The following is a 12586-nucleotide window of genomic DNA, read 5'->3' as shown; positions in this document are numbered from 1 at the left end:
AGTGGAATGTATCAAGCTATATTTGTGAGCACTTGCTTTTTGCCAATACATAAATACATGCATGAGGAAGCATGCTCACTCATGCATGGGGAGAGATTGAACCCACTCTTTTTGTCATGCATAGTTGCTTTATTTATCTTCTTCTTGTCTATTTATCAAGCTTATGATTTGGATATGGTGGTTTATTAACAGCAAACTGAACTAACTGTAATGTCAACATTAGTGAGATGCACATTAGTTAACCTAGGACACACATAACTATGTAAACAAGAGATGACCAAACTAATTGTAATGTCGGCATCAATGAGATGTACATTACTTAGCCTATGACACACATATACACATTTTAGACTAAGGCTAGCTGCCCAAGTCTAGGTGTAGCACCTAGACTTGGGTGGTTAGCCTTAGTCTAAACTGTGTATATGTGTGTCCTAGGCACTTGGTAAGTTTAGGTGCCCAAGCACTTAGTAAGTTGTATAAAAGATAATTCAACTAATGAGAATGGACACAGTACTAGGTTCTTCAAAGGCAATGGGTTGTACCTTGGGTCAATGTTGCCACCACCAAGACCCCCCCATCCAAGAATGTTCCTAGAGGGTTTCTATTGTTGAGGCTTCTATCCTAGAAATATTATGCACTCTCTGTGTGTGTATGTAGAAGCCAAAGTGAGGACAATGTTTTTAAAGGTATTTGTTATTAAAAGATGCCTTTGTACATAATATGATGTGTAGGACTTAAAAGCAAGACTATGTCATTGACCTAAAAGTCTCAGGCGACATTGACACTTATTCTAGTTTCTAGACTAGCAAGTCTCTAGGATGCAATGCAGTTGTGTAGAAGTGCAAATGTTTTGTTGTTTTCAGACAGAAGCAATCATATGCCAGTTACACAAGACTAAACCAATGGTTAGAAATACCATTACACAATATTTTTTTATGGTTATATAAGATACACGTGTTATGCAGTGACAAGCCTATGGCCTTAGCCCAACAAGATTGGAGGCGACTTGGACTTTGACTCTACGGTTGGATTACATAATTTTTTAAACAAAATGTTGCTAGTGAAAATATAGCAGCTCTAATAAATCTTAAGTGCACGTGCTAAAAGCTTTGTATGGTGCGGCCAAAGGGAGGAAGCAAAATTTTTGGGAGCCTTGCCCAGATTTGTGGTATGAAATGGTTATAATTGTGTGCATAGATACGTGTTGCCCGTTGCGGGATAGTGTGTGCTCTAGGACTCACTATGAGTGAGAGAGAAGTGTGAAGAGCATTGCTTGTAATTCCAAATTGTGCCAAATGTCTTTCACCTATGATTAAAGTGTCCTATAACCAAACTAGTAGGTTAAGGTTGGCATGTAGCAATTATTGGGGTGTAACTTGGGGGCACCACATGACATTCCTTTTTAGTGTAAGTGAGTTGCAAGGCCTTTGAAGGGAGGGGTCTAATGTTACTAGATAAACAAAAGTGTTTAAAAAGCGATCTCATAATCCATCTTGTAATCGTGCATAGATGAAGGTATAGCATAACCCTTGTCTGTGTGTGTTACTTCTTTGAGTATTTGCATTACATATAGCTTAGGGTATAAATTGAATCATAAAGAGATCATGTTTATAACAATTTCATTAGAGATTATCAAAAGAAATCCATATGTATGTTTCGGTATAATGGATGTGAATGCAAGATGTGATTATTATTAAGTTGTGATGCAAGATGTGATTATTATTAAGGTGTGATGTGGTTACAAGATGATGATTTGAAGCATGAGTGGGCTACCATGGGTTTGCAAGATACAAGGGCTAGGAGGTATGTATTTAGAATGAATGATTTGCAAGGTGCTGACATTAGTGGGTTTGCAATAAAAAAGGGTTACTAAGAGGTAAGTTGGCTTATAGATGAGTTGGCAGCTTGTACGGTTCACCAAAGTGAGCATGAAGTATGTGGGTTGGCAATATATAGGTGACTTCAAAGCATGTATACATGTAACAAGTTCATTGATTAATTGAATATGATGTGCATTTATCAATAGGTAGGTAATTAACCTCCTCTAGATATCTGGGATTCATGCTTAGCCATAGGCCTTAGCCATAGGCCAACTCGAGAATTAAGGTAAACTATTGGACATAATGTCCCAATTTTCCACTATACTTCACAAGCCCCTATGCCGAAAGTTAAGTGGTCTCATCTGATCCTTTACCAAACACTATGGATGACCACAATAAGGTAGCACTTGTGATATCTACATTTTGACATGGATAACAACAATAATTGGGCGACCCTTTTCCCAAATAGTCAAATTCTTACTAATATGACTATGGATTTTGGATGTTTTTAGGTGAGAGCTCTCCCTTGAAGGTGTTTCTACAAGTGCCAAGTGTTATAAATCTCATATTTTGAATTTTGTCTCATTACTTTGGTGTGATCTTAATTTGGTGTAATCTCTTCAATTCTGACGTGTCCATGTTTTAATTTTCATTTTTACTTTTCAGTTACCCAACTCAACATACACATGGATGTCCCAACTCAAGATGCACATGATGTCACGTGTCAAAGTCACATGGCTTCATGCATGGGAGCAACGTGGTTGTGTGCTAGCATGGGTAAAACAAGTCAAGGTTTGTTTCTAGCATTCCTTATATGCTCTAAACATTTCGTGTGTGCTCAAACCTTTTCCACTCTCCATCAACAAATGAGCTCTTTGAACCTATTTTATCCATCAAATATGCAATATTTAATCACTCATCAAACATTCCATAAAAAGCTCCCAAGGAAAAGACATCCATGAAAGGGAACTAATTGTAGCATTATATGGTAGTGATGTGTGTGAACACACTTAGGACCGCCGGGGCACTTTTTTCCCTCACTAGGAGGTTTTTTTCCCCCGTGCGTATGTACACCCTCTTATCTACTCATTTTGGGGTGTGTACTTATCTTTTGTATATGGCACACATTTGATTATTCTATTCTAGTGAGTTTATGTGCTCTCAAGCTTCTCTATCTTGTGTGTGTGCATTGTTGAAACCCTAACCCTAATTCTAACAATTGGTATTAGAGCTAGCTTCCTTAACACTTGATTTAGTAGTCTGCCTCCCTTCTCACGAACCTATTTTTCTGTCTCCGATTGAGATACCCTCTTAGGAGAAGAAGTTGTATACTGTGAAAAGATGCAGGGGAGAAGAGAGCTTGAGCTCTTGCAAGCACACACACACTCTCACAAAACCCTAAAAGAGAACACACAAGGTGAGAGGCTGAAAATCTTCTTCTTCTTCACACAACACTCAACACACCATATACAAAGATAAGAGTACACACAATATGAAAAGGTACTCAACCAAATGCATACTAGGGTTCCCTATAGTGTGAACCCAACTAAATGAGCTGGCGCTATAACTAGGCCAGTCTCTAGAATGGCTGTCACACAGCCTGTCATCCCACTGGCCGCATATCACCCATGATCTCACCAACCATGCCAGTGGTGTAAGTGTGGGGCCTATCCCCCAGGCGGGCATCAGTGTCCACCGTCTCACTAGATGAGCTCAATATCTCAACATACTGTAGTGTGCTGTTTATAGAAATTTTCGGGGTCTGCGGCGCGATTCGGGCGTGTTTTGGGCACCGCAAGGTTTATACATACATTTTGGAGAGGCGTCATTTTGGATTGGCTCTGCTCGATTTTTGGGTGTTTGGGCTGTGTAGCAGCAAAGATTTGGTGTGTAGCAGTATCTACAGTGTCTCCGACAATATTGACCATCATACTTTTGCCAGTAACACTCTATACTCTACTCTGTGTTATTTTTCATACACTTTGCAGGTGATTCAATCAGTTAGTAGCCATCGAGGGTTGCATTCAGTGAATAGTGAGTACTTACAGTCTGTTGAAAGATTTTGCATTTGGTAGAAAGTCATGGCTGGCAGTAGTGATGTATTCAATATCTTGTCTGCCTGCTAAGGACAAACTTGATGGGATTAACTACCCATTGTGGTTCTATATGATGAGGCATGTACATTGGTTGTTGCTAAAGGCCTTTGAAATGTGGTCAGTGGTTCTATATGATGAGGCATGTACTGGTTGCTAAAGGCCTTTGGAATGTGGTCAGTGGTAGTGAAACGCGTCCTATTTCACAACTACCACTGCAACTAGGTGTTGCAGGTACATCTGAAGTAGAATCTGATACAGATGTGGCTCCTCCACATGCACCACCAGTACCTCCCACTGCTGCTCAAACGAGATGGGATGAAAGAGATGCACAGGCACATGCATTGCTTGCACTTTCTGTGAAGCGAAGCATTATTCCTCATATTCAGTTATGTAAGACTTCAAAACAGGCATGGGATTCCCTTGCTGCATTATACCAAGTGTGCAATGAAGCACGTGTTGCATATGTGTGCAAACAGTTGGAGTCTGAGCACATGAATGAGGGAGACTCAATGGACAACTTCTTGACCAAGATCAAAGATTTTAAGGAGCAACTTGCTAGTGTGGATGAGATATATCCTGATAGTACATTGGTGCCCACAGTTCTCAATGCATTGCTGGATTCTTATCAGAGTTTTGCCTCCTCTACCCTTAGATTCATGATGAAGGGAAATCCAAATGCCCTTACATTTGATGAGCTAGTTTCAGTACTCTTACAAGAAGAGTAGTCTAGGCAAAACAGATATAATATGCGAGTTGGTGGCCAAGCTTTTGTTGCCAATCAGAAAGGCAAAGGTAAAGCTTCTTCGCATGGTGGCTATAAGCCAAAATCATAATCCTCATGTAAGGATGTAGAGAAAGAAGGTGATAAGGCTAAAAAGAAGGGCAAGTGTCACTATTGCAGGAAACCAGGGCACTACATACATGAGTGCAAGAAAAGGCTAGAGAAGGAGAAAAAGAAAGAATCGGGCATGGTTGTGGCTGATGCATCTGCACCAAGTGCAAAGAAGAAGGAATTTGCAAGTTTTTCTCAAGATGATTGGGCATAGACTGTACATTGCAGTTATGACCCTTCTGTTCATGATGTCAGTGGTGGCAGAATCGGATGCTTGGTACTTTGACAGTGGTGCTAGTAAGCACATTACTTCACAAAAAAGTTTGTTATCTCTAGAATCTGTCCCAAGTGCAAGAACTGTCACATGTGCAAATGGTTCCTCATATCCTGTCAAAGGAGTTGGTAGAGTTGTGCTCATCATAACTACTGCAAATGGGGGTGCATTTACTCTTTCGAAAGTTTTATATGTGCCAGGCATTAAGAAGAACTTGCTGTCAGTTTCAGCCTTAGCCTTGTCAGGCTTGACGGTGAAATTTATGGATGACAGATGTACAGTTCAGGATAAAAGTGATGGTTATTCTATCATTGCCTCAGGTATCTTGTTTCATGGCATATATAAGATGGATGTATTTGAGAAGTTGCAACATGATGCTTGCTCAGTCTCTACGACTAGTGCTATGAGTGATGCAAAATTATGGCATGCACAATTTGGCCATCTGAATTATGGCAGTTTGTTATACCTTCAAAGGCACGATATGGTGTCTGAGTTGCCAAGTCTTGAGACCCCTACTAGACATGTATGTGAGGGGTGTATTCTTGGTAAAATGCATCGGGCATCATTTCCAAAGGATGGATCTGTGAGAGCTGTTAAGAAATTACAGCTTATACATAGTGATATATGTGGTCCTATGAGGACACCATCTATTGGGGGATATCTCTACTTCGTCACTTTTATTGATGATTACTCCAGATACAGCTGGGTATATCAATTAAAGTAGAAGTTAGAGGTTTTTATGTGCTTTAAGCACCTTGTATCCATGGCTGAAAATGCATGTGAATGTAAAGTTGGCACCCTTCGTTCAGATCGAGGGAGGGAGTATATGTCCAAGGAATTTCATGCATGTATGGCTGAAAAAGGTATAAGGCATTAATGTACAATGCCATACACACCTCAACAAAATGGTGTGGCTGAGAGGAAGAACAGGTCTATCATGGAGATGGCACGATGTATGGTGAAAGCCCAAGATTTACCTCATGGTTTTTGGTTAGAGGCAACTATGTGCGCAAACTATGTGTTGAATAAATGCCATACCAAGGCCTTGCAGTCTTAAACTCCTTATAAAGCTTGGCATGGCAGGAAGCCTTCTGTGGCTCATTTGCGTGTTTTTGGTTGTCTTGCTTATGCTCTTGTGCCTGAGCAACAACATAGTAAGCTTGATGATAAGGCAGTTAAATGCATATTTGTGGGATACAGTTCAGAAAGCAAGGGATATAGGCTCTACCATCCGGCATCAAAGCGGATTTTGGTAAGTAGAGATGTTGTTTTTGTCAAAAACTGAGTTCAGCCCATGCTTTCATGCAAAAAACAACAGAATGTATGCTCACAGGACATGTTTGATTCACTTCTACCTTTGTTTAATGGAGGACAGCCATATGTAGAGCAATTGAATGCTCAACCAAGTGCTAAAATTCAGCCTTTGCAGGTGCAAAATCAGCCTTTTAATGAGGCAATTATTGAGGATGTAGTGGATGGGGAGAGAGCAACCATAGAAGAATCTAGGCGTATGCCAAAATGGCTTGTGCAGACATTGAGGGATAGCAAGTTGGCAGCTCCTTTACCTGGCAGAACTCGTGCAAGTTCTCATCATGCAAATTATTCTCATGTGAATCATGTTCTCATTTCTACTTTATGTAATGAGGAGGAACCTGTTTCCTTTGAGGAAGCACATGATAATGATCCATTGGGATGCATTCTATGTAGGATGAGTATAACTCTATACTCAAGAATGACACCTGGTATTTGACAATCTACCTCATGGCAAGAAGGCCATTGGTACTAAGTGGGTTTACAAGTTAAAACGCAAAATAGATGGTAGCATTGATCGCTACAAGGCCAGACTTGTTACAAAGGGGTATGCCCAGCAAAAGGGCATTGATTATGGATGAGACCTTTGCACCCACATCTCGTATGACTACCATTAGGTGTCTCATTGCTTTGGCAGCACATCATGGGTGGAATGTACATCAGTTGGACATTAAGATTGCATTCTTGAATGGTGATTTACATGAGGAGATGTATGTATCGCAGCCTCCTGGTTTTGATGCGAAAGGAGAAGAGTCTAAAGTATGTAGGTTGAAAAAGGCTCTTTATGGCTTAAGCAAGCTCCTAGAGCATGGTATGAGAAGATTCATGCATACTTGGTTGCAAATTATTTTTACAACGGTCCAATGGAGAGTACCCTCTATGTAAAGAGAAGTAAGGGCACATTTTTGGTCATCGTTCCATACGTTGATGACACACTGCTCACGGGACCCGATATAGATCAGATTTCAGCCTTTAAGGCTGATTTACAATCATCGTTTGAGATGTCAGATTTTGGGCCCTTACGTTATTATTTGGGGATTCAGTTTATGCAGCGCAATGATGGCATTGTTATGCTGCAGTCTAAATATATACAGAAGCTATTGAAGAGGTTTAATCTTGAAGACTGTAAACCTTTGGCTACACCTATGGAGACAGGGACTTGACTTAGTCTTCAAGATGAAGAAGACTCTTTTGATGTTAGTTTGTATCCGCTGTGTAAGATCCCTGTCCCCGCCGCGCAACAATTTCAGGGGTGCTAGCAGCGGAAGTAGTACTTCTTGCGCGGGGCAGGGTCCCACACTCGGGGCCTCGCCCACGGATATCCGGACAAGAGACTAATCCATCGGTTTTTCCAAAATCGAACCCGAAAAAACTTTCTTTGCCCGGAAAGCACGGGCGATTCCACCAGGATAACTTTTTCCTAACGTAGTTAAAAGCCTTAACTAACTGAGCTTATCTGACCGAACCCGTAAGTCCCATAGTCAGATCAGGGAAAAAGACTGTACGTGGATCATAGAGACCAACGCTTTTTTCCTCATTGAGAGGCACAGCCGTTGATTCTTTTCCATAGAACAATTTTTGTCCGGGATTTACTTCATCTATCGAACTAAACAAAAATTGAGTCTCGATTTACGGATCCATCAGTCCAACCTAACCCCATCCAATCCCATGGGTTAGCCAACCGCCCAACCCCACTGTAGTGATGGGATCCAATTAGGAATTTGGTTAGGTTTTGTCCCGGGTACCAGGGAAAAGAGTTTCCAGGTCCCCTAGCCAGATTTTCAAGCAAATTTAACTCCAGTCACACCACTTACACACCCAATATGAAATTGCCTTTTTCCTAGATTCAAATGTATTTAATTTAGTCATTTAATGAAATCATAGTGTTACTGATCATAAACTTCCAAGTATCCGGTTGAATCTTAATTTCCAATCATTCCTTCATCGGAATATCTATGGCATCATTCACTCAGGGGCCTTTTCTATAGTTCCTAGCTCATAGTACCCGACAGATAATCACTTATAAAAATCAAGATGGAATCCTCGTTGAAGATCATCAAGATCAACCAACAGATCCATATAAGAGAGCTATGGACTCATCAGTTGAGAACCAGCAAGGTCAATCAACCAGATCCATACTCGGTTTCAGAAAACAACTCTTACTCCTTATTCCAATATCTTCCACGACGCACGGTGGGTATCTTCGGCGACCCAGAGCCCGAGCACCGTCGTATGGTCAGCACCCTCAAGGATCCTTCGCAGGTCACCTAGCGCTTCACTCATAGGCCGCTTCCTTGGTCCCTCATCCACCGTACCGAAAGCTCACCATTTAAATCGAACCGAGGCTAGTCAAGACCTTTTTGATATAAAGATTCTTTACGCATCTAATTAGGCATAAAGACAACTTTAGTAGGAATAACACTTTTATAAAAATCCTTTTATGCATCTATTTAGGCATAAGTTCAATTTTAAGGAAAATAACACTTTCGAATTAAAAATAAACCTTTTATGCATTTTACTATGCATAAATTCAAAATAAAAATAAATCTTTTATGCATTTTACTATGCATAAATTCTATTTTAATGAGAATAACACTTTCAAAATAAAAATAAATCTTTTATGCATCTAACTATGCATAAATTCTATTTTAATGAGAATAACACTTTCAAAATAAAAATAAATCTTTTATGCATCTTTCTATGCATAAATTTAATTTCAATGAAAATAATACTTTTGAAATAAAAATAAATCTTTTATGCATCTTTCTATGCATAAATTTAATTTCAATGAAAAATAATACTTTCGAAATAAAAATAAATCTTCTATGCATAAAATTAATATTGACAGGAATAACTCTTTTGAATTAAAAATAAAATTCTTTATGCATCTTTCTATGCATAAAATCAAAATTGATGAAAATAACTCTTTTGAATTAAAAATAAAATTCTTTATGCATCTTTTTATGCATAAAATCAAAATTGATAAGAATAACTCTTTTGGAATAAAAATAAAATTCTTTATGCATCTATTTATGCATAAAATCAAAATTGATGGAAATAACTCTTTGGAAATAAAAATAAAATTCTTTATGCATCTATTTATGCATAGAATCAAAATTGATGAAAATAACTCTTTTGAATTAAAAATAAAATTCTTTATGCATCTATTTATGCATAGAATCAAAATTGATGAGAATAACTCTTTTGAATTAAAAATAAAATTCTTTATGCATCTTTCTATGCATAGAATCAAAATTGATAAGAATAACTCTTTTGGAATAAAAATAAAATTCTTTATGCATCTATTTATGCATAAAATCAAAATTGATGGAAATAACTCTTTCGAAATAAAAATAAAATTCTTTATGCATCTATTTATGCATAAAATCAAAATTGATGAAAATAACTCTTTTGAATGAAAAATAAAATTCTTTATGCATCTATTTATGCATAAAATCAAAATTGATGAGAATAACACTTTTGGATTAAAATAAATTCTTTATGCATCTTTCCATGCATAAATCCAATTTAGTAGGAATTACACTTTTAGAATAAAAGAATTTCTCTTATGCATCTAATTTATGCATAAATTTCATTTATGATGATGAAAATCACACTTTCAATATAAAAAAATATCTTTTATGCATATGTTTATGCATACAAATCATTTATGATGAAAATCACTCTTTTAATATAAAAGAATTTCTTTTATGCATCTATTTATGAATAAAAATCATTCATGATAAAAATCACACTTTTAATATAAAAAATATATCTTTTATGCATACAAATTATTTATGGATGAAAATCACTCTTTTAATATAAAAGAATTTCTTTTATGCATCTATTTATGCATAAAAATCATTTATGATAAAAATCACACTTTTAATATAAAAAAATATTTTTTATGCATATGTTTATGCATACAAATCATTTATGATGAAAACCACTCTTTTAATATAAAAGAATTTCTTTTATGCATCTATTTATGCATAAAAATCATTTATGATGAAAATCACACTTTTAATATAAAAAAATATCTTTTATGCATATGTTTATGCATACAAATCATTTATGAGGAAAATCACTTTTTTAATATAAAAGAATTTCTTTTATGCATCTATTTATGCATAAAAATTATTTATGATGAAAATCACGCTTTTATAATCAAAATAACAATTTCAATATACTTCCTTCTATGCATGGAATTTAATTCTAAAGAAAGTAACACTTTTTTAATAAAATATTTTTAGTATGCATTTTCTTATACCTAGGATGAAAATTAACACTTTAAGAATACATATACGATGGGAATTACTCTTTTTGAATGAAAAAATTAAAATTTATTTTCCATAATTTTAGAAAATTTTGCCATAACCTCCTTTGTATGGCTGACCATTTTTCAATTTTTAATTATCTAAAATTAATTGGAAGTTCACCAAGAGTATTTAAATCATTCTAATGTAAACATTTTCTACTTATCAAAGCGAAACATTATGAAAAACTTGATTTTATCCATTAATCATTCATCTAGGATAAAGAATGGTTGGATTTACTAAAGAAGAGAGGGGAATGCCTTTTTTTAATGAGGCATAACATCATAATCATTTTAGAGAAGACAAAAATCATAAAAACCATAAAATGAAATAAAAAAGAGAAGAATCTCCAACTTACAAGGAGAATTTGGGAGCTTTCCTTTGGCTTGATGGTTTGAGGGATCTACTCTTGTTTGAAACAAGAGTGGCCACCAATCTTTAGAAGAGGGAAGGTCAAAAACTAATAAATTAAGAGTAAATTCACAGTTTTTGGCTCTTGGGAGAAGCAGGGTAAAAGTGCAAAAAACACTATTAAGATTCAACAAAGGGGAAGGCTTCTATTTATAGGAAAAAGTGAGCCTCTAACCAAGCGAACTGATTCTAGAATTTTCCAGATCAGTTTGGTCAATTTTTGACCATTTTTAGGTCAATTTAGCTCACTTTTTGGATCTAGTTGAAACATGAGAGAGGAGAGATAAAAATATCTCATTATTTGGGAGTTTAAAACTCTCCCCCACATGTGAAATAGGTGCCTCCTTCATGAGGGGAATTCCCCCATACTGAGGTGTCAAAAATGCATCATTTCTTTTAAATATCTCTCTTTTTTAACTAATAACCTTGTCCTTAGTCAACTCTTCATCTTATGTGAGTATTTACTCATTTTTGGGGGGATTTTCTTTATTTCTTCCATTTATCTCCTCCACACATTTGGATGAATCTTATTGGCCCATAGGAACCTTAATTTAAAATTTGGAAAAAATCTTGACCCTCAGGATAAGGCCTCTTGAACAGATTATACTTGATTTCTAATGCACCTTCTGAAAATCTTTTTGAACTTCTGTTTCGGGGGAACTTATTTTAATAAGAAGAGATATTTTTCCATCCAAAAATATTTAAAAACTGAATTACCACTCTCTAGAAGATTTTCTCTCTCTAGGCTAAAACTGGTAGAAACAAGATCTTTTATATTTCTGAAGAGGGATTTGACTACAGGGGAAGATACTGGACATCCTGAGAGGCTGGGGAGGAATCTTACACGCTGGCTATTGGATCCCTTCTTTATGTATGCAACATGAGGCCAGATATACAGTATGCGATCTCACAGTTGAGCATATTTATGCATAGCCCACGTAGTATGAAGCATTGGCAGGCTGTCAAGCGGGTTTCCGCTATTTGCAGGGCACTCAGTATTTTGGATTATTTTATCCAAAGGGGGGTGAGTCACAGCTACATGCTTTTAGTGATTTAGATTGGGCTGGATGTTATGACACACGAGTGTCCACTAGTGGGTTTTGCTTTCGCCTTGGTAGAGAGTGATTTGAATTACCTTACGCTTCTTGTGATAAGAGATCTCTTCTTTCAAAGCTTCTCCATCTTGAATGTTTACTATTGTCTCTTCCTCTTTTAAGTCATTTTGTTGCTCTTTGATGGGTAGTCCATTGACTTGTCCACCTTCCATTTCATCGATCTTAATTGATGTCTATTCATCATCTGTAAGCTTAGAACCCAATATCAATCCATATACACTCATATTAAAAAATAGTCAGGATGCCTTTAAAAAAAATCATCATAGGCCTCTTTGAGGTGTCAAGCAATATGTCCCCAAGATTTATAGCTTTGGACTTACCAAACCTATGCATTAAATATTTTCTTCTCAAATCATTTTCACAACTATTTATCACCTCATTCATTGCAATGCATAACCCCCAAACCGAATC

The sequence above is a fragment of the Cibotium barometz genome, chromosome 21, assembly GCF_041138505.1.
Source record: "Cibotium barometz isolate CiBa-2024 chromosome 21, ASM4113850v1, whole genome shotgun sequence".
Taxonomy (NCBI): domain Eukaryota; kingdom Viridiplantae; phylum Streptophyta; class Polypodiopsida; order Cyatheales; family Cibotiaceae; genus Cibotium; species Cibotium barometz.
Note: the sequence above shows the minus strand (reverse complement) of the source record.